Genomic DNA, 23,348 nt, shown 5'->3' on the forward strand with positions numbered 1-23,348 from the left:
AGCTTTTCACTTTTTACGATTCAGAGGCTATTTAATTTTAATTGCTCCCCAAGCATAGCCGAATTCATGATGGCAAGAGCAGAGCAAGAATCCTTCACAGATACTTTGAAGTTTGAAGAGCTGCTATTCACACTGCCTGAGGCTTCCATTCCCACATTTGTGTGAAAATGAAAGCAGCTGAATATCTCTGTCATACATGCCCAGTGTTACTCTGAAAATATCTTGTGCAGATTTGTTTAAGATTTTTAAGCTATCTATATAAAGTTTAAAATAAGGATATTAAACAGATGTTGTTTTGCTATACACATTTAAAATGGCACTAAAAATACATGACTATGAAATAATAACTGTGCTTGAAGTAATTAAGCTAAACAGAATATACACACTGAACATTGTGTGAGTGTGTGTCTGTGTATGTGAGAGAGAGAGAGAGTTAGGGGTGGTTAGGGGTGGTTAAAGAATTGTAAATCATCTCCCACACTAAAGAATAAAATCATTAACTGCACCTTATAACTTTGCCTATTTAATATATGCAAAAGTATACTAAATAGCACTGATCTTTTTTTAAAGAAACAATAATTTCTTAAAGCATTCAATTTCATGGTTTTTGTATAACACATACAAAATGTGAATTCATTAGCCCATGTGTATAAATGTAAAACAACATGTAAACCACTTTCACTCTGTATTTGTGGAAGGTAGAAGCTAAAAGTAGGTTAATCCCTTCTAGGGCATATTAGAATAATGATTATTATTATTTTCAAAATCCATTTAAAAATAATTCAACAGAGGAAATTTAGACCAGGAGACATGTTAGAAGAAAATCTTTTGAGTGGTATTCTTTATTAATTCTTTCATAAGTGATCATTTTCAAATGGGAGAGTTACACTTGAAATTTGAAGACAAATTTGAGTGTTGACCTGGGAAAAAACATACAGTGTAAGAGCTGTGAGTTGAGTTTATTCACTATCTTACTGAGGAGGATAGCCCAGGAGACAGCCTTTCAGAGAACTCTGAGAAACTGTTCCAAAGAGTTGGTGAGAGGGAGAGGTGGGGAGGTCAGTATATGTATGATTTTGGCAAAGAGGTACTTGTTATCAAGCATACGTCTTGATAGAAGATTACTGCTGGTAATGAGGAATAGATATCTCAAGTAATGATTTTAGAGCTTTTCTAAGTATGGGAGGATGCAAGAATTCAGGTTCATTCAAATTTCTCCTAAAATATGTAACTCTCTGAAGGCCTGTTCTGTCTGTTTTCCCAGAGCACAGAGTGCCTCTTCCTGATCTTCACCCTGAATTCCTTCAGGGTGTGTTGTATGTGATAAATGGAATATTGCCTGCCATATCAGTAAACAAAGGATGTCACAGTCATCAGTAAACAAAGGATTGCAGCCCTCCACCAAGAGCCTGTGAGCCCTGAGGGAACTCAGGAAGGAAAGAATACCTGCCATCTACCAGCCATCAGATTGCAGCCACTACCCACAGCGAGCCCTGAGGAAACTCAGGATGTGAAAACACAGGATATCCCTGGCCCCAGGATATCCCTGGCCCCAGGATATCCCTGGCCCCAGATAGCTGAGGTGCATATCAAAGGAATGATTTCAGTGAGCCCAGTCTCTCGCATCTTCCCATATATAGGAAGGCGCTAAATTCCTTAACTTGACGTATCTGGTTTTCTTTAATTAACAATAATCTTTTGATGTTATGACTACCTGTCCTTTGTTGCAAAACTTCTATATAACCTGGCTCCCCCGTCACCTCCTCACAGCAGGTATCTCAGGGTTACTTGAGATGCTGCCGCCCAGGCTTGAAGTCCTAAAAATTCCAGCCAAATAAAACATAACTCTCAACTTTTAGGTTGTGAACATTTTTTAAGTCGACATGTCAGCAACTGTAATGGCTAATGACTTGATTCTTGTAGAACTGGATGGTGGGCAACATTCTTTGTTTTGTAAGAGGATGACAAGGAACTTACCATAGTCATTAGAGATTTTCCCTTGATATTAAATTCTAAAATGGTTTCTTTGCATTTCCATCTAAAGGATAAACTGGGAAAAATGAATCTTTAATATGCATATAAAGTAGTCAAGTAAACTTATTAACTCTAAAACTGAATGCTCATTATACTTCCAAAATACTTATAGATTCAGAAGATTTTGATTGAACCTTGTGTTAACACCTTCCAAGAGTTTGAGTTATTCACTTTTGGGATGAGATAATTAGAGAATTTTTTGATTAAACTTTTCCCTCAGTAGGATTTTCCCAGGTTATAGTTAGTCTTTGATTTAGAGATATCTAAGGCATATTTTTCCTCTTCCAGATTATATTGCAATTGGATATTCTATTAATTTTCTACTTTTAAGTTTAAGGAATCAATAGATCAGCCACTTATGTATGCTGCTTTATGCTGCTTTGTATTTCTCCTCCTGATTCCTCATCTCTGCTCCCTGGGACATCACTGAAATTAATCACCTCAATTCAAGTCCTCTCTTTACGTTTCTTTTGGGGAAACATGATCTAATAAAAGGGACTCTTCCTCTCCAAAGTCAGCAATTTAATTTAAAACATGCTATGGGACTTCCCTGGTGGTGCTGTGGTTGAGAGTCCACCTGCCAATGCAGGGGACATGGGTTCGTGCCCCGGTCTGGGAAGATCCCACATGCCGCAGAGCGGCTGGGCCCGTGAGCCATGGCCGCTGAGCCTGCGTGTCCGGTGCCTGTGCTCCGCAACGGGAGAGACCACAACAGTGAGATGCCCGCGTGCTATATATACCTGCTTCAATTTTGAAGGAGATTTTTGTTTTGCTTTCAGTGATATTTTGTTGTAAATAAATGCAGCATAGCTAGAAATAAAATAAAAATGTGTAGCATTCCTCAAGGCTGTTTTCTGACAACACAGAAAATATTTCTTGTCTTCATATTCTATTCTTTCCTGTTGCTGATTTTTCATTCAGTTCTTTATTGTGCAATCGATCTCTTACACACAAAATTGAAGGTAGAGTCTTGCCACACTTTCCTCATTACTCATATTTTACCTTTGGTCAAGCCTGTTAAAAGCAACAATGGATTAAACACAGATATTGAAAGAAAAGAAAATAAAATTACTAGGTGATATGTAAGAAAAACCCCATTAGAAACAGCAAGGAACTATCTCTGCATACAAAAATGGGAGAATTTGGTTGGGGGAGGGCTTACTTCTTAGGAGTGGACATGTTTGGGATGAAATGTGAAAGAGGAGACCATATATCCAAACATCACTATGGGGTGATAGAAAGTTCCTCATATTGTAAAATATTTGAATTTGGCTGAGATGCAAAATACTGTGTCCTCCTCCTCCCTTCACAAACAACCTTTTCTTTTTGATCCTTAAAGACAGTGTATGAGAAGGATACTGTATTCCTGATTGCATCACTATAAGGGAATTTTTTTAAAGATATATAAGAATAAAAAAATAAGAAGGAAACAAATGAGGCTGAACAGAGAATGAAAAAATAATAGGGCAGCACGTCATAGGCAGGAGGTAACTATGAAGATGGATGTTACCCAGCACCCAACTCTAGAAGTCCCAAGTGAAGTTATAGAAAGGAAGTAGGATAATGTTTGTGCATGGAATAATATTCAAATTGATTTTATCATGATTGTTTTTGACAGTGATACCCCAGCTGAAATCTGGGTTAATATGTACAACTTTGCCCAAGACTATTTATATTCTAGGTTGTCCTATCTGCATTTCAGGTTAAACCCATACTCTGTACTCTGATTCAGACTTGGATCCTCATCTGAACTGCCAGAGAAATAAGGCATGATTCAAGGGAATACCATGTTTCTGTCCTGTGCTGCGTCTGCTTTTGGGATTTTACTGCAAAGTTAGTATGATGTGGAGGATGCTCAGAGAGCAAGCTTTAACCTTTAAAGGGATGTGTTGAGATTGGATTATTCAAACAAACAAATAAGCAAACAACAATTTACATGCAGCATTCTGTGCTAGGATTTGAGTGATTCAGCCTGAGAAATGCCCTTATAAAGAGCCATGTGAGAAAGAAATTTGGATATGTAATAACAATGAATCAACAAATTATCTGGGAATGAGCTACTGAGAACTATGAAACATTCCTGATAGTCATAAAATAATATTTGAAAGGCACATGCACTCCAGTGATTAAGATAGTAAACAAGAGCCAAACAAAACAAAAAACTAGAAACACAAGCGACTTATTAACTGAGGAGTGGGTAAAACATTGTAGACTGTTTATACCATGGAATTTGATACAGTCTTGAAAAAAAGATGAATACAACAACATGAATCTTAGAAACATAAAGCTCAGTGAAAAATAAGTTTCTACAGACTATGTATGACACTATCATTATGTTTTTAATCTTAAATAATATATTTAGGATTACATATATAGATGATAATTTAGTTCAAAAACTATGCAAAGGAATAAACAACAAAAATTAAAAGTGTGGAGACATAGGAATGAGATTTGGGCAAAGAACATAGGTAGCTTTGACTGTTTTCATTAGTTTCTGTTTTTGTCTTGTTCATTTTATTGTTGTGATTTATAGCTTATTGCTGCATTACATATATTTTATTTTGCATGTATAAAATATTACAATGTAAAAAACCCAAATCCAAGCAAACAGTAAAGCTGAACTTCAGTAAAGGAAAAAATCAGAGTAGGTGCAAATTAAAAATACCAGAGTCCCACTATATGCATTAAAAAGAATGATAGACAAAGCTGATGAGTATATTGTGTGCTGAGAGCTTGTGCCATGGCATTCTCTAAGAAGCAAGTGCAAGAGGCCAAAGAAATGAGAAGAGTGAGAGAAATGTTATGAAAAGGAGAAGAGACTAGCTTTTTTCATAAACATCTAAAAGAAAATTCAAGAGAGGAGAAAAAATGATGGAAAGGAATCCACTGTAAGAATAAATAACAATAATAGTACTACTAATAATACGTGCTCAGAACTGCCAAGGGCTAGAGGGATAAAGTTGGAGACATCAAATGCAAAAAAACAAAACAAAACAAAAAGTTAAAATAATAATAAAAAATTAAAAGTCCAGAGAGTTTTCAGAAAGAAGAAAATTGTCTGAAATGTATGAATAATTAGATTAGTACCAGCTCTTTTTTTTAGTGACCAGGTGATAAAAGATAATGTCAATTTTCCAGAGGACACTCTTTTACAGAGAATTCAGTGTCAAGCAAACTAAGCACTCAAGTCTAAAGGCAAAATGTATATTCATCCAGGCTAAGATTCCAAAGTTTACCATGTAATCTGAAAGAATTATTCACAACTCTGATATAATAAAAATGAAAAATTGATTCAAGAAAGAGAAAGCTGTGGAATATTTTTTAAATTATGTTTTCACATCAGGAAATACTTTTGCATAATTTATAATATTAAAATTTGATTATTATACAACATGTAATATAAATATATATTTTCCAGGTGCCCTCAAAATATACATTAAATATAATATTTATTTCCAATATTCACTCAAATAATTAGTTATCAAAAGAAATTTCTCTACTCTGATAAGCAGTATTTACTAGAGTCCAAAATAAAAATTTAGTGAGGGGGGAAAAATATATAAATACCTCCACTAATTCAACAGAAAGATAAAAATCTTAGCCAAGGGAAAGGTAAAAATATATATAATATATTTATCAGGAGTTGTGTTTATCACTATCAGGATGTTATTTTTATGGAGATAATGCAATTATTCATCTTAAAAAACCCAGGGTGATAATCATGAAAATTAATAAGATGATACATGTAGTATTGTTTTTACAGATCTTTATTGGGGTATACTTGCTTCACAATACTGTGTTAGTTTTTGTTGTACAACAAAGTGAATCAGCCAAATGCATACATATACCCCTATATCCACTCCCTCTTGAGCCTCCCTCCCACCCTCCCTATGCCACCCCTCTAGGTCATCACAAGCTGATCTGCCTGTGCTATGCTGCTGCTTCCCACTAACTATTTTATATGTGGTAGTGTGTATATGTCGATGCTACTCTCACTTCACCCTCTCGTGTCCTCAAGTCCATTCTCTATGTCTACATCTTTATTCCTGCCCTGCCACTAGGTTCAGTAGTTTTTTTTTTTTTTTTTTTTTGCGGTACGTGGGCCTCTCACTGTTGTGGCCTCTCTTGTTGCAGAGCACAGGCTCCAGACGCGCAGGCTCAGTAGTTGTGGCTCATGGGCCCAGTTGCTCCGTGGCATGTGGGATCCTCCCAGACCAGGGCTTGAACCCGTGTACCCTGCATTGGCAGGAAGCTTCTCAACCACTGCACCACCAGGGAAGCCCAACAGTCTTTATTTTAAAGTCTATTTTATCTGATACAAGCACTGCTACTCCAGCTTTCTTTTGATTTCCATTTGCATGCAATATATTTTTCCATCCCTTCACTTTCAGTTTGCATGTGTCCCTAGGTCTGAAGTGGGTCTCTTGTAGACAGCATATATATGGGTCTTGTTTCTGTATCCATTCAGCCAGTCTGTGTTTTGGTTGGGGCATTTAATCCATTTACATTCAAGGTTATTATTGATATGTATGTTCCTATTACAGTTTTCCTAATTGTTAGTATTTTTCTTCTCTTGTGTTTCCTGCCAAGAGAAGTTTTTTCAGCATTTGTTGCAAAGCTGGTTTGGTGGTGCTGAATTCTCTTAGCTTTTCCTTGTCTGAAAAGATTTTGATTTCTCCATCAAATCTGAATGAGATTCTTGCTGGGTAGAGTAATCTTGGTTATAGGTTTTTCTCTTTCATCAGTTCAAGTATATCCTGCCAATCCCTTTGGTCCTGCAGAGTTTCTGCTGAAAAATCAGCTGATAACCTTATGGGGATTCCTTTGTGTGTTATTTTTTGTTTTACCCTTGCTGCTTTTAATATTTTTTCTTTGAAGTTAATTTGTTAGTTTGATTAATATGTGTCGATTTTCTCCTTGGGTTTATCCTGTATTGGACTCTCTGTGCTTCCTGGACTTGGGTGGTTATTTCCTTTCCCATGTTAAGGAATTGTTCAACTATACTCTCTTCAAATATTTTCTCAGACCCTTTCTTTTTCTCTTCTTCTTCTGGGACCCCTATAATTTGAATGTCAATGCATTTAGTGTTGTCCCAGTGGTCTCTGAGATTTTCTTCTATTCTTTTCATTCTTTTTTCTTTATTCTACTCCTCGGCAGTTATTTCTACCAGTTTGTCTTCCAGCTCACTTATTTGCTCTTCTGCCTCAGTTATTCTTTTATTGATTCCTTCTAGTGTATTCTTCATTTCAGTTATTGTGTTGTTTATCTCTGCTTGTTTGTTCTTTAGTTCTTCTAGATCTTTGTTAAACATTTCTTTTATTTTCTCAATCCATGCCTCCATTCTATTTCAGAGATTTGGATCATCTTTACTATCATTACTCTGAGTTCTTTTTCAGGTAGATTGCTTATTTCTTCTTCATTTATTTGGTTTTGTAGGTTTTTACCTTTCCCCTTCATCTGTGATATATTTTTTTGCCATCTTTTTTTTTTTTTTTTTGATGAGTGGGATTGTGTTCCTGTTTTACTAGTTGTTTGGCCTGAGGCTTCCAACACTGGAGTTTGTAGGCTGTTGGGTAGAGCAGAGTCTTGGTGCCGAGATGAGGACCTTCGGGAGACCTCATTCCGATGAATATTCCCTGGGGTCTGAGTTTCTCTGTTAGTCCAGTGGTTTGGACTCAGAGCTCCCACCACAGGGTCTTCAGCTTAACCTCTAGCTCATGAACCAAGATCCCACAAGCCATGTGGGAGGCAAAAATAAATAAATAAATAAAGGAGAACAATAACAAAGTAAAAAAATAAAATTAGACTAGGAAACTAACAGATATTTTAGAAAGAATATACAAATAAAAATATAGATGAAACAACAACCAGAAGGTAAAACAGAATCACAATAGTAAAAATAGAGGAGGAGAAAAAAAAAAAAGAAAGGTGGAAAAGGCCTTGGCTGTGAAGGGCAGGGCCTAAGCAGGGTGATGTTTGGGCGGTGGACAGGACCTATGCTTAGGACCCACAGGGCTGGAAAAGGCCCTGGGGAGTGTGGGGTCATTGGGCTTAGGATCAGTGGAACAGTAGGGGCCCAGGTGTGCCTCCTGCCTCTGGTCTCAGAGGGTAGGAGACCCCACCTGGGAGCCCAGCAGGCTTCTCTGGCTGAGTGGGTTGGGCAAACACCCTCTGCTCCTCTCCTGTTCCTCTGGTCCCGGAGGGCCCCTCCTTCCTGCCTCTCCTGCTCTCCTCCAGCCTCCCTCCTATGTACCCAGGACCTATGTGGCCTGGAGGGGGGTTTGGAGGGCAGGGGGACCCAGCCTGGGAGCTCAGCAGACTTCCCTGCAAATGTCCTCTGCTCCTCTTCTGCTCCTCCCATCCTGGAGGGCCCCTCCACCTGCTTCTCCTGCTCTCCCCCAGCCTCCCTCCTATGCCCCCAGAACCACATGGCCTGGATGGGGCTTTGAGGGTGGGGGACCAGGCTGGGAGCTCAGTAGGTACCCGGGCTCGAGTGGGTTATTCAAACGCCCTCTGCTCCTTCTCCTGCTCCTCTGGTCCTGGAGGCCCTCTCCCACCTGCTTCTTCTGTTCTGCCCTGCCCTCCCTCCTATGCTCCCAGGACCAACACAGCCCAGAGCGGGTCTCTGAGGGCATAGGACGTGGCCCAGAGCTGGGAAGACTTCCCCAGCCAACTTGGCAGGGGATATGCTGGGCATGCTCCCCCCTGATCTGAGCCCCTGAGGGTCCCTCCAGGCATAAGAACCCCTCGCCGCCTCAGCCACCCCTCAGGGGCTCTAGTCCTGTCTACCTCTACTTCTCTTCCCCCTTCAGTCCCCCCACATCCTACCGGTTTGCTTGGGGGTTCCTCTCGACTTCTTGGTTTTTGAGGTCCCCCACCATTGTCCTGCAGCATTCCTATTTGTGGGGAGACGTGAACCCCACATCTTCCCACACCACCATCTTGACTCCACCTACATGTAGTATTTTGGTTGCATAGAAAACAAACACATAATAAAAAAATTTAATGAATAATATAATGTTTATTATGGGAATAACAACTTTTAAAAACTTAAGGATGAAATATGATGGATTTATAAGTGAAAGAATTATTATAAAAATTTTAATCATATAGAATTTCCTAATAAATTAAGGAATATATCATACCCAAAATGGCAATATTTTCAAATTAATTTATAACATAATTAAATTCCAATAAAGCATGATTATTCTAAAATATATGAAACATACATTGGAACACAGCTAACTTATTGAAATGTTCATCAGTAAAGAAAAATATAGCAGAAAAGTTAATATCTTTTTGAATAAAGGAATGAATGATAGGATACATGCCATACTGTACCATAAGTCCAAAATAATAAAAAAAATAACGTATCATATACATAAAGAAAAGTGAATAATCAAGTGCAAGATTTGAAACCTAACAGCAGATGTTAATATATAAATATATTTATGTATTTCATATATGCTATAGAATGCAAAATGCTCATATAAAAAAAGTGGCATTGTATATAATAACATTGAATTTTAATGTGGTGGGGAAAAGAAGTGGTTTTAACACGTCTTAAAGATAACTGGCTAATTATTGGGGAAAAAATTCAAGTTAGATATTTAATGTACACCAAGTATAAAAAACATTTTTCAGGTTTAAAATAGAAAAATATGTAAAATGTACATTTCTGGAAAGAGAAGAATATACTTCTGTAATTTTAAGATTGTAAAAATTGTGCAGATTAGTGCTGTACAATGAAACTCTCTGTAATTATGAAAAGGTACTATATGAATATCATTTGGGAAATCTCTCATCATCCTCACACCCAATCTACCAGCTTACTTTCATCTATATATATATATATATCCTCTGCTTTCAGCTCTTTTACTACAGATTTGTGCTCCTGCTCCTGTCAACAACATCTGTTTTGCCTGAACTCTTGATCAAATCTATTTTTGCCTTCTCAGTTTATGCCCTCCGATTATTCTCTCTCATGCATTCTTGATTTCTCCCCCTCCATGCCATAATTTCCATCAGCATACAAATATGTACTAGAATCTCCAATTAAGATAAAAATATCTTCTGGCCTTATGTTTCCCTTCAGCTTTGACCCTATTTTTTCCACTCTACTTCTTAGCTGAAATTATTTAAATAGTTGTCCATATTTGGCATCCTCATTTCCCCACCCCATATTCGATTTATGATTTATTTCAAAAGTCTTCCACAGACAGCACTCCATTTAAACTGTCAAGATTGTGGACCCCAGCTTCATCCTTTAAATACTTCCTTCTCTTGGCTTCCTGACTCCTTATTTTTCTTTCTTTTTCTCTATCAGCCTCCCTTAATTCTGTTTTTGGTACTTAGTCATCTGTTCAACTTCTGAATATTATTATTTGATCTTGGCTCAGTCTTGAACATTCTACTTATCTATACATTTCCTTAGTGATTCTATCCAATTGCCTAATATTAAATGCTATCTATATGCTGTTTCCTCAGACTGTATCTCCAATCTCAGCTTTTCCAGAAAAATACAGAAAAATATAAACTCATAAATTCAACTACTTAATTGACATTGCAATTTTGACCCCTTTCAGTAGGTTAAAGGTAACTTGGCCATAGCAGAAATATTGATAATTCTCTAAATCTGCTCTTACTATGTCTTCCATATTCGTAAATGGCACCACTTTCCATCACTCAAGCCAAACGTCTTGGAGCTATGCTTGAATAATTTAACTTCCTCACATCACAGTCTCTTTTTAACTCCAACATTCGTGACTCTTCTTAAAGCTACCATTAGAATAGAACCACTTTCAGAGAGATTCCTACTTCTCTCTGCCTTTCATATGGTCTTAGTCTGAGTCACAATCTGTTCTCACCTAAACTCTTTCAATTGTTTTCAATGCTATGGGACTGAATTCTGTTTGGTCCCTTCACCCCACTCCCACCCTTATCCTGTCCCAGTCATATTTTGAAGCCCTAACCCTCAATGTAATGATATTTAGTGATGAGGTCTTTGGGAGATAATTTGGTTTAGAAGATATCATGAGGGTGGAGCCCTCATAATGGGATTAGTGCCCTTACAAGAAGAGACACCAGAGAAGTTTCTCTCTCTCTCCTCTCTCAGCCAGATGAAGAAACAGCCAGAAGAGGGCTGTCTGCAAGCCAGAGAGAGCTCTCACCAGAACCAGACCATGCTGGCAACTAATCTTGCATTTCTCAGCCCCTAGAACTTTGAGAAATAAATCTCTGTTGTTTAAGCCACCCAGTCTACAGCACTTTGTTATGGCAGCCCAAGCTAATATACTTTTTAATTGTATTTTCTTTTTTCCATTTTTGATTTCCTATTACCTTTTCTTTGCTTAGCAGCCAGGGTGATAATTTAAATGCCTATATTATACTTTGTATAAAACATTTCCAATGGCTTTCTTACCCTTAGAATAAAATTCAAACTTGTTATCCTGATCTTGTCCATATTTACCTTTCTGATCTCACGTTGCACTATATTATTCTCTCACTTTTCCACTATGTTTCAGCCACACTGGCCTTCTTATCACATCTTTAACATGGATACTGTCTCAGTAAGTTCAAACCAAAAATATTCCTCCTCTGATTTTTGCTTCATTGGCTCCTTTCTAGGAGCCCAGCAATTTAAGTTAGCCACTATCTCACTCTAAATTGTAAGACCTTATTTTAATTATTTTCTTTTTGTACATGATATATATTCTTATTTATTTAGCTTGTATGTTGTCCATCACTGCCTAAAATAAGGTAAACTTGATTCTTCCTTGTTCAACAATCTTTTTCAGTGCTTACTATAGTAAGAAATAAATATTCAGTAAAACAATAAAGTTTTGTGTAGAAATTAAATATGATGTTAATACCCACTGTTGCATTAGCGTCTGATAATCTTTTTTTGAGACTGTAAAACTGGCATTATCTGACAAGATTTAAAATGGAAATGCCCTTGAACTACTAATTCTACTTCTTTCAATCTGTCTACTTGCTTAAATCTATCCTTCAGTTATGGTTTCATAATGAATAAATAAATAAATATAGATAGATAGATAGATAGATAGATAGATAGATAGATAGATATACTTTTTTTTTTTGGAGGGGTCAAGCCAACCCTGCTTTTATTTCAAGAGATTTTCTCCATGGCTGACAGGAGCTCAGGTTTAAGGACACAGGAGTTCTGCTCGGCCCCCACAGCCTTGAAGTCCTCTAGAAAGGCCACCCTGAAATGAAAGTTAGGAGGGCTGAGGGCATCAGCCACCACTCTTTCAAGGCCAGGTTCCTGTCCTCCGATAACCTGTGCGCGCTGAAAGCCAGCAGCTCCAATGCAGCCAGTCACTCTGCAAGGCCTCCAGGATGAATTCACACAGTACCGTGAGCTCCCTGATGTGCCATGATCTTAGAAGGTCCACTGGAGGAGGCAGTGGTCTGGGGAGCTGACTCATAGCAGCGTGTAGGTGTATTTTGCATCTCTCTAGCTCCTCCTTCTGCACTGCCTTGGTGCACACCACGCTCAGCCCCTCCTTAGCCTCTAACCTGAGCCTCTGCTCTGACTTGATCTTCTCTGCTATGAGGTTGAAGAAGACCCAGCAGGTAGAACTGAGAGGCCAGGGGTGAGCACGGGAAGGTCCGGTGCTGTGGGTCAGGTGCTCCACACCGGCTCTGGGTGAAGCAGCTGCTCCTGGTGCCTCTCCAATTTCTGGGGCTGGAACAGGGCGGCCTTGCTCAGCATGCAGAACTCTTCAGGGTGCTCTTGATTGGAAGCTGGAAGCATCGCCTTCTGGAAGCCACAAGCCTCAAAAACTTATGGGTCCTTTCCAGGCTGTAAATGCATTCCTGAAACACCTTGTTCTATAGCTTGATCTCCTGGTACTTCTCCTCTGGATGCAGAAGGATATTGTCCAGGTATTGGCGATGGTGTCCATACCCAGCTTCACCCTGTTGCACAATTACTGAGTCAGTGAAAAAGTGGAGAGAGAATGATCCATTTGATGTGGGCATCCCTCTGGTCCTTCCTCACAGTGATCCCTGTGAGTGGGCGGGTGAAGTACACTCCAGGGTCAGCCATGGGTAGAGGATTCTTTGAGCTCAAGCACCATGTTGGTGCCTGGGGCCTCCAGCCTCCCATTCAGAGTTCCTTCAGCTCTAAGTTCCTTTCTTACCTGGCTCTGAATGGAATCCTGTGTTGGGGGTCTCAGGGCCCTGAGTTACTTATGCTCAAGTCGACTACAGCAGCTGCTGCCACCATCTGCGCCTTATCGGTGGGTCCCCGGCTGGAGACTATAAAAGAAATGTGTACTAATGATATATCATTTATAGCATCATTGGTAATTGTGAAAAACTGGAAACAAACTAAAAATTCAGCAAAAATATAGTGATTAACCATACACTACTTGTGTCACATTACATAGAAGACATCAAACAAATGACACTGCTGATCATAAGGCATACCATTATATTTATAACATCAAGGGGAAAAGAAGCTCTAACCAATTACAATTATAAAATAAAATCAATTATAGATCATACATAAACTTCAGAGATATAAAACACAAAAAATCTATATCTTAGAAACAATTAAATATAGTTTACCAGAGAAGACTTTAAAATACTGAATTGTTTCATATATTTTGCAGTTGTTCTAAAATAGTTGGGTGTGTGCATGCATGTGGGTGTGTGTGCACATATATGTATAACAAGTTGTGTGCTGCTAAAATTTTGAGAATTGACTTTTCCCCTGTAATGACCACCCCCCAAATCCCTATTTATAGTGTTTGTCAATTTCATAGTGTATATATATTCCACTATGCCTTATTTCAAGCTACCAACATGATGTGACTTATGGGGATTTGGGAAAAGATGCACACAGTTGGCTTTTGTAAGCCAGTATAAGACAGCTCCAGCATACTACTGCAAATAGTTATGGATACAGTCCAGGGCCTTTTTAATTTTCTATGAATGTATCTATGTATCTATCTATATGCATATATCTGTGTGTATTTATATATGTATGTCTAAATATGCATATGTATTTTTTAGAAAAAGGTCTGTATATATGTTATGGAAGTTGGTATAAATTTGGAGTTGTTTTCTTGACAGATCTCTGTTTAACAGGCACAACATGCTAGGATGTCCCCTTTTCATCCATAAAATATGTTGACCATGGTTGCCGAAGGCAGCCTGAAAATTAGTGATTAGTAGGTTTCTTTCAATTATGGTCATGAACTTCTCCTCCCACCAAAAGTGTTGAGTGCTTAACAACATTCTATTGTTCCCAAATCTGTTTAAACTGGTGGCACATTTTCTTATAATTGGTTCATTTATTTAACAATCAGACATGCTTATAAAATGTGAATGAAAAAGAAACAGCATTGTTGTTTCTCTGAAAACAAAATTAAGTAATTTTATGTAATCTAATGATGTCAAATTAAAAAAAATCATTGCTCTCATTTTGGGAGGAGACAAAAAATAAATAAAATTTGGGGATATATATATATATATATATATATATAATGTATATACATTATATGCATATATAAAATCTAACAAGATTCTGCATTCAAATTATTTTTAAAGGGTTCTTAAGTACTCACTTCCCTTACATCAGAAATGGAAGTCAAAGAAAATGTGCTTCATTCAAGAAAGTAATGATGTTAAGAACATAATAATAATCTCAAAGAAAAGACCTTGATTGTATATGGTGGCTTTGTAAAGCGTCAACGGAGTGCCAGGCTGTACTTGGTTCCTCAGAGTTCCCTTTCCAGTATGTTTCTGGTTAAGGTAGCCCACAAGAGACATTTGTGCACTAGCTTTAGAGGATTGAAGTAAAGCAGCAGCCATATTTTTTTTTTTTTATGCTCAGAAGTTTGGGTCAGTGTCATCAGGTACTTTTATAGCTGACTCAAATTGTCAGTCATTTGATGCTTACCTTGTCAGCATGGGGTTGCTGCTGATCCTACAGCTGCTCCAGATGTTCTTTGATCCTCCTTCAGATTCTGACTCTTGAGTCAAGGGTGGGGTTACCTCCAAGATGAAGGATGCCAGCTTCTCCTGAAGGACACCCACATCATCAAGGTTAAACTTAGTGAGAACTGACATGGCCTCCAATCCTTAGGTGAGTTCCTGTATATGCTTGTAGGGTGCCTATTGTTCACATTTATCTTCCGTTTCCAACAGCCTGCCTTGAAGAAGTCAAGTCCCAGAGTTAGACTTGAAGGCAACTGGTATACTGTATTTCCAAATATGATATAACAAACTCAATTTATTTACCTATGATTCCCATTTTAACTGTTTTTTTATCCTATTTAACTGAAAACCACTGATCATTACGGCACCTGATAACACAGCTTCTATATGTACTCTAATACTCAATAAGGGTCATGTCAAGTTGGAAAAAAAAAGCTTCGCTATTACAAAGCTGAAGATTGTACAAATTTTATTGAGGAAAAAAAAAACTTTTATAACACCAATTTGGCAGCATATGTCTTATCTTCAGTCTTAAAAAAACTGTATCTTAAAATCTAACACATTTCCACTATTTAACCTAAAAGGATAGTACTGCACCTAAAGATGTGTGATTTAGGACGTTCGTTACATTACCCTCAATTAAAAAAAAAAAAGAAACATCTATATTTCTGATAAAATAAGAAAATAGTTAAGTAAATTAGGATAAGCCTGTATGATAAAATATTTAGAATTTTTTTTTGTGGTACGCAGGCCTCTCACTGCTGTGGCCTCTCCCGTTGCATAGCACGGGCTCTGGACGTGCAGGCTCAGCGGCCATGGCTCACGGGCCCAGCCGCTCCGCAGCATGTGGGATCTTCCCGGACTGGGGCACGAACCCGTGTTCCCTGCATTGGCAGGCAGACTCTCAACCACTGCGCCACCAGGGAAGCCCAGAAATTATTAAAAGAAGTGTCTAAACTGTAGGAAAATATCAGTGATATAATTTAATTAAATCATTAATTTAATATTTTAAATGTCAGTACTATGATCATTTAAAGAAGAATATCAAACTGCATTTATAGATATAATAACAATTTGTATATATATGTGCACTTCTGGGTTTAAGTTTGTGAATGAATAAAAGGCTAAAAGAGGGCTTCCCTGGTGGCGCAGTGGTTGAGAGTCCGCCTGCCGATGCAGGGGACGCGGGTTCGTGCCCCGGTCCGGGAGGATCCCACATGCTGCGGAGTGGCTGGGCCCGTGAGCCATGGCCGCCGAGCCTGCGCGTCCGGAGCCTGTGCTCCGCAACGGGAGAGGCCACAAGAGTGAGAGGCCCGCGTACCGCAAAAAAAAAAAAAAAAAAAAAGGCTAAAAGAAAAATATTTCATAATATCAAGATAATTTTATCTGTGAATGAGGAGATAATAGGTGATACCATTGCATGTAAATTCTTCATTTTGTAATTTTTTTAATTTTCCAATTCTATATCTCTATTGCATTTACGATAAAATGTGTCAAACAATTTTTCAAAATATACTAGAATAAAAGAAACAGCATAGAGATACCTTTTTGTTTTTTTTATAACAAACCACTGTCATGTGTGACACAAAATTATTTTATTACTATTTCTTCAGGCCTAGGAAGTATTATGAAATGTGGATATTTTAGCATCATGACAGCCTCATTTTTTTTTTTTTTTTTTTGCAGTACACAGGCCTCTCACTGCTGTGGCCTCTCCCGTTGTGGAGCACAGGCTCCGGACCTGCAAGCTCAGTGGCCACAGCTCATGGGCTCAGCCGCTCCGCGGTATGTGGGATCTTCCCAGACCGGGGCACGAACCCGTGTCCCCTGCATCAGCAGGCGGATTCTCAACCACTGCGCCACCAGGGAAGCCCAGCCTCATTATTTTTTATTCATACTTATAATTATTGGCCTAGGAGTATACTTCTCTGTAAATTCACAGGAAAGATAAAATACCCTCAATTTATTAATCTACATATTTTTTTAAACTCTGGGATTAGTCATCCTGCCATAGAATTTTGGCACATCTCTCTAATCTCTAATCATCCCTGCCTTAACGCAAAAAAAATCTATGCCTCGTGTAACACTGCATCAGTGAAGTGGGCTTCCTCTCTTCATAATCATGCACTGTGATGGCTAGACCATGTACCTCAAACTCAAAACACTTGAACTTCCAAATTGCATTTTTCAGTCATATTCTCTTTTTCCTATGCTCTGAATCCAAATAGGTCAGATATTAGGTCATACCATTTTCTCACAGTCTACTGAGACCTTTTGGTTTTATGCATTTTCTTTTCTACAGTAAGACCCATGATGCACCACTTCAATATTTGTTTGGCAGTATTTTGCCCCCTCTTCTTCATGAGTTTTCTACTCAGACTATAGGTCAGGTAAATCATCTTATCTCTCTGAAACTGTACCTAAATCATTCATCCTGATGCCTCTATCCTACCCATCCTGCAATGCAAATATATTAGCCCTAATTTCTGTCTTGCCATTAGCACTTCCTGACAATTATTTCTCTTGTCTGTAGTTTGATCATTCCCAAATTCCCTTCAAATTTCTTTTACTCAATGTCAAATTAATTGTTTAAGCAGAAGGGCTTTATCTCCTATTTTCTCAAGAAAATATAATCAACAAAGTATAATCTCAAACTCAACCTCCAAATTAATAATAGTCTACATTCCTCTCATCTCAGGAAACAAATACCACATCTCTTAACCAAGACCAATCTGACCAATACTCTTGCTTCCCCTATAACTCATAACTACACAAATGTATTGCTAAATTTCCATCTCTCCCAATCTCTACCAATAATTTATCACTCCAAAACTTAACCACTTATAACAACACACTTTTATTGTCTTGGTTTTTGTGGTTCAGAAATCCAGTGTGACTTGACTAGGTGCCTCTTGCTCAGAGTATCTTGTGAGGCTGTAGTCCAACAACAGTAGAGCTCTGTTTATCTCCAGGCTGGATTGAGTGAAGATTGGCTTCCGAGCTCACCCTGCTTTCTGAGTTATTGGTTTTGCTCTCAGAATCATTTTTTCTTTCTCATAAAAAGATGCATTTGACACTGAGTAGTTTTCCCAGCCTGCATTCTGACTGTAGAAGTTTTGGGGGTCCCAAATGCCTTTTTTTCAGTTCAATTGGGTGGTGATGATTCTGTACATAAATAAGTGTTTAAAGGACGTTGTGGGTCTTTTATAAATCTTCTTGGGGTTCACTCTATTAGTCAAATCTCTTAGATAGAAGTCTATCTCTACTTTTGATTCCTGTTGAGAGGCTGAAGGGCAACCCCTTTAGAATTCATAGAGTCCCTATTGTTTGATTGAGAGTATCTTTGTAGCACACCATTAATCTCTTTAAAGGGCCTTTTATGTGACTGAACAGTACTCTGAGGCACCACCTTTGATCTTTCTGAGATCCTAATAAAAGATTTTACAGTCACACCTCTAGCTTCAGCTTTATACCATATTTTCCTCATAGTGCCCTGGATTTGATCTTTGCTGGAGACTTTTTTAAATTTTAGCACTTTTTTTTTCAAAGCCATCAAGTTCTAGATTCTTTTTTTAGCAGTATTCTCTCAACTTATTTCTTTCCTTTCACGTTTTACCCTAAATAATAAGAATAAACCAAACAGCACCTACCACCACGGGCTTTGAAATCTCCTTAAGTAGATTGTCTAGATCATTAGGCACAAGTTTTGCTTTCTGCATAAGTGCAAATGGCAGTGTTTATTAAATTTCTCCCACTATAACAATGATTGCCTTTTCTTCAGTTTTTAGTAATATTTTCCCTACTCATCCACAGGCTCCTCAACATCTTAAATTCTATGAGCAGTGTGTTTGATGCCCTGTAAGCCTTCACAAAACTCCCTCAATATTTACTGCCTGGTTCCAATGCCACTTCTACATAGAGGTTAGGGGAGCATCCCAATTCTAGATACCAAAATCAGTATTAGTTATCTATGGCTGCATAAAAATCACCCTGATCTTATTCTTAAAAAAAAAAAAAAAAAAAAAAGAACATTTGATACTTCATATTTTCTGTTGGTCAGGAATCTGGGTACAGCTTAGCTGGGTGGCTCTGTCTCTGATCTCTCAAGAATCTGCAGTTAAGCTATTGGCTGAGGTTGAAGGTATCTCAAGAGTTCTCTCAGCTAGATTCTGCTTCCAGTTTCAATCACAAGCTGCTTATAAAATGGCAGGTGGATAGCCATGAAGTAAACGGGCAAGAGAGCAAGAGAGAGCCCCTAAAAGGGAAGCCACAGTCTTTTTATTATATGATCTCATAATTGACATCCCATCCTTTCAGCCAAATTCTATTAATTAAAAGCCAGTCAATAAAGCCAGTTCACACTTACAAGGAGGAGGACAGTATACAACCCCTCCTTTTTTTCTTCTGTCATGGTCCTGGATGCAGGAGTCTGGTTGAAGGGCCTCAGCCTGATCTGAGTGTAGGAGCCTGATACCTCCAGTGGGCAGAGAACTCAAATTCTGGTTTTGGTCTGGTATATGCTTTCTGATTTCTGGTAGGACTGAGTTCCCTTCCTCCCTTCCTGGAAGCCCAGGGAAAAGTCCTGGGCATCTGCAGGTGGCAAGAGACATCTGTAAGGCCACCCATTTTGTCCCCTCTCCTTCCCCTCTTCTTTCAACCTGGCCTCCTTTCCTCCCTTTGAAATCTTTGAAGACCTGAAATATTACCACTTACTCTGTTATTACTCAGATCTGAAGTCCTGTGTCTCTGTAGGAGGTTTTCTGAGAGACTTCAATCTTGTATTTAAGGGAGTGTCTGATTAGGACGGCCAGACCTGTGTGTGTTTTATACTTTGTGTTCTGTGTTGTGATTTGTGATGGCCATTCTGCCTTGTGAAATGGGATAACCTTGTGTGGTCACCATATTGTTTAGACTCCAGAGAAAGTTGGTTTAGGTAAAACTCTTGAAAACTGGTTTGAAAACTAGTTGTTTTTGCATATACAGTTAGTAAAAGCAAGCTTGATCAAAGGTCTTTTCACAATTCTGATTCTGACGGAACAAGTCCTACTAGGAGAACTAGATTTTCTCTCCTTGTGCCTTGAGACCAGGGCTCTCAGGAACACTTAACTAGGCCATATCTAATTCCTGAGATTGAGGAAAAAATGGGAAGAAGCCTTTAAAAATTTTACTTATTCAAACTGTTATTTATAAACTAGTGAATTTTATATTGTGATATCTGATTCATGACTAAGTTTATAAAATGAAGCTGAATCTCTCATTGTGTCTGTTTAGATATATGTATGTCTCAGTCTATGTCTCTGTCTTCGGATAATATTGCTGAGGTTAACTTGTAAATGAGCTCTATTTAACAGGCTTAAAGAAAAGTAAGTGCTTAAAAATCAAACAATTCTAAATACAAGAGGAATTAAGCTAAATGAACTGGGAAATATTCAGTATTAAATTAATACCTGGTATAAATGTTTAAGTTTGTTGATCTAATTAATATAGACATCTTTAGAGTCATCAACATTAAGTATAATACTTTTATTGTACCTAGGTTTAATAGAAGTTAAATAAGATCTTATTATATCTGCTGCAAGTTTGTCAGCAAGGAAAGTAACTCAATGTGAAGAAACTTTTAAGGAAGGAAAATGCAAATGAAATAAGAGCTTTGGGTAAACTTTTTAGGAATAAAATAAGATACTGAACCATTAATTACTGAGCATTGGCTTCCTTTTACAGAGAAACAAAAGGTTTAGAACTATTAATAGATATGTTTGGTGTCACACTGAGATATTTTCTATAAGAAAGCCCATTTTTCAAGAAATTATTTGGATTTACGTTTACCAATCTACAGTGTTGATATAAAGGATAGTTCATGGTTGCTTAAGGAAAAGAGGATGTGTATTTTTAGTAAAGAAGGTAAGGAATGGAATTGCATTTTATTAAGGGAAAAAGAAGTAGGTCTTACTTACAGGTGGCTGTTTCTGGATGGAAAAATAAAGTGATGGATACAGAAAGTGATAAAAAGGTTTGTGGAAAGTGGACCCCGAGAAAAGAGTTCTGTGCATGGTCAGGATTGATTAAGTTTAAAATAAATTTAATTGAGTAACGGAATTTTAAATGTAAGCAGTTGCAAAACTTGAATTTGGCTTTTCTCTCTCTTAGGGGGACAAGATTTCTTAAAATGTTGAACTGTGTTTGATAACAGATTTCAAGTCTCTTTACCTTTTAAGTGATCTGTTCTGTATTTGCCTTTGAAATAGTTATTGTTACTTTGGTTAAGTGAATAACTATTATTTCATAGTGACCTGTCATTCTATCTGACTGAGTGTTCGAAAGCCTTTTTGATATTTTATTGACAAAACTTCCTAAATCAAATTATAATGAAGTCCTTTTGACCTCTAGATAACTTTGGGATGCTTCAAAAAGCCCCTGAAACATCTCAAAGAGAAATATTAAACTAATTAAGTTCATTTGGTAGTTAAATTACATGGGAAGTATTGTCAAATGAGTAATAAATTTTCTTAGGTTATCTAGTATGGTAAATGTTACTAATATAGATATCCTAGAAATTATATGGAGTTCCTGAAATTCCGCTATGTCCTGGTAAAATGTTATCAGTCATAATTCTAGTTATTATCTTAAAGTGTTGTATGTAACAGCAGTAACAAAGTTTCTTTGTCAGTTGCATTGTAATCAGATTTAAATGTGCCTTCTTAAGTCTTTTGTCATTATAGACAGTTACAGTTTCACTCTAATGCCTTTGCAAAAATGTTTCTTCTTCAAGAAGATTTATAAAAAGGACTTTAGAATAAATACAAGTTTCTGACTTTCAGACCATAATGCTGAACTGGGTAAGAAACTGAAGATTTCTAATGAAAAAACTGATGGTTTCATAAAGGTGTTAACAAAAAGGATTAGTTACATAGGACTGAGTGAACTGGTGAATATGTTATAATTTTTATGACTTCTATCTGAAAAATTACCAGTTTAAATCTGTTTTTTCCAGGTATGTGGAAACCTTCCCCTCAAACTCATTGTGCCTTACAGAAATTTGGTAAATTATACTTTTGTAAGCAGAATTGAAGCATTTATCTTTTTCTCTCTATCTGCTCCCTCCAGAGATTGGAAACTCTTAGGTTCCCAGGAGCTTTGTCAGATAAATTAGGAAGGCTACCACACTAGCAGGTACAGAAATCCCAAGGTATTTTGGAGACATCGAAAGGGAGGAATTCATCTACATCTGTTATGCAAAAATCTGTGAGAAGCCCTTGGTGTGACTTTCCTAGCCCTGAGAGGTCTTTTAAAAGTCCAAAGAGTTTCAGTGAGTAAAACGTCTATATGATCAATTACAGTTATATAAATCATCAGGCCAATTATTGAGACCAGACTTATTTTGCAAACAAATTAGTCTTAATTTTGTTACTTTTGGTAGAAAAGAGGGTAATTTTAGAGAGAAAAATATTATGTTTCAAAGAATGTTAAAACCCAGTTTTGTTAACAGAGATCTGTATTTACTAAGACTCAACTCCCAGATAGTTCTTTCTTGTTATGCTATATTAATGTAAAGGTTAATTGAAGGACACTCTAAGTTTGTTTCTGAAGATTATTTTAGTAATCTATCTTTGGATGAAGATCAGATGCCCCACGACATACAACCGCAGGATTATGCATACTAGAAAAGACATAATTTAAAAAACTATCTCTAACTTGGACCAAAGGACCCTTGTCAGGTACTTTTAACTAGCTCATGCAGTGAAACTGAAGGGAATTGACTCTTGGATTAATTTCCACTCACAAAGGCCCCTGCACTGGACTGGCCTGTAGAAAGGACGGCTGACCTCAAACTCACCTTAAAACAATGCTCAGAGGAGAAACTACACTCACACTAGGATGAGAAGAAGACAACATCAGAAGTAGACAGCTTGCCCAAGATCCTCTACCTGACTTGTATGATCATTTATAATGTTTTCTTGACTTCTTGGACCCTTGCATATGAATCAAATGTTTTCCTGTCATGAGCATGATCCTATGCTAGTTTTAAAATCAATCCAATTGTTGGTTTTGTGGCCAGTTACCTGTGTCTAGTTCTTCAGGGTTACCTTGGTGAATTTCTCCACCCCAAGGCTCCAATTGGTTGGCCCTGAGGAAATTTACTTTAAAAGAAAAATTATAGTCATGTTCAGGTAGCTATTGATATTACTAGGTAGAATCCCCTCACCTGGCCAATTAATAATGCCTGCTCTGACCCTGCCCATAAATATGAGTTTTCTTCAATTACTCAAGCTCAATCAGAGCAACAAGCAAAGTTTTAACCAAGGAACAAGACCTCTCACAATCATGGGATGGATTTATGTAGTTAA

The 23,348-nt window shown here is 37.6% G+C and overlaps 1 pseudogene; it reads right to left on the reverse strand.

The window, feature by feature from the left end:
- Nucleotides 1-12,163: 12,163 nt before the first annotated feature.
- Nucleotides 12,164-15,135, reverse strand: LOC114902431 (annotated as a pseudogene).
- Nucleotides 15,136-23,348: the final 8,213 nt, after the last annotated feature.

Source organism: Monodon monoceros, unplaced genomic scaffold, assembly GCF_005190385.1.
Source record: "Monodon monoceros isolate NGI ecotype Baffin Bay Population unplaced genomic scaffold, NGI_Narwhal_1 Super_Scaffold_20, whole genome shotgun sequence".
NCBI lineage: Eukaryota > Metazoa > Chordata > Mammalia > Artiodactyla > Monodontidae > Monodon > Monodon monoceros.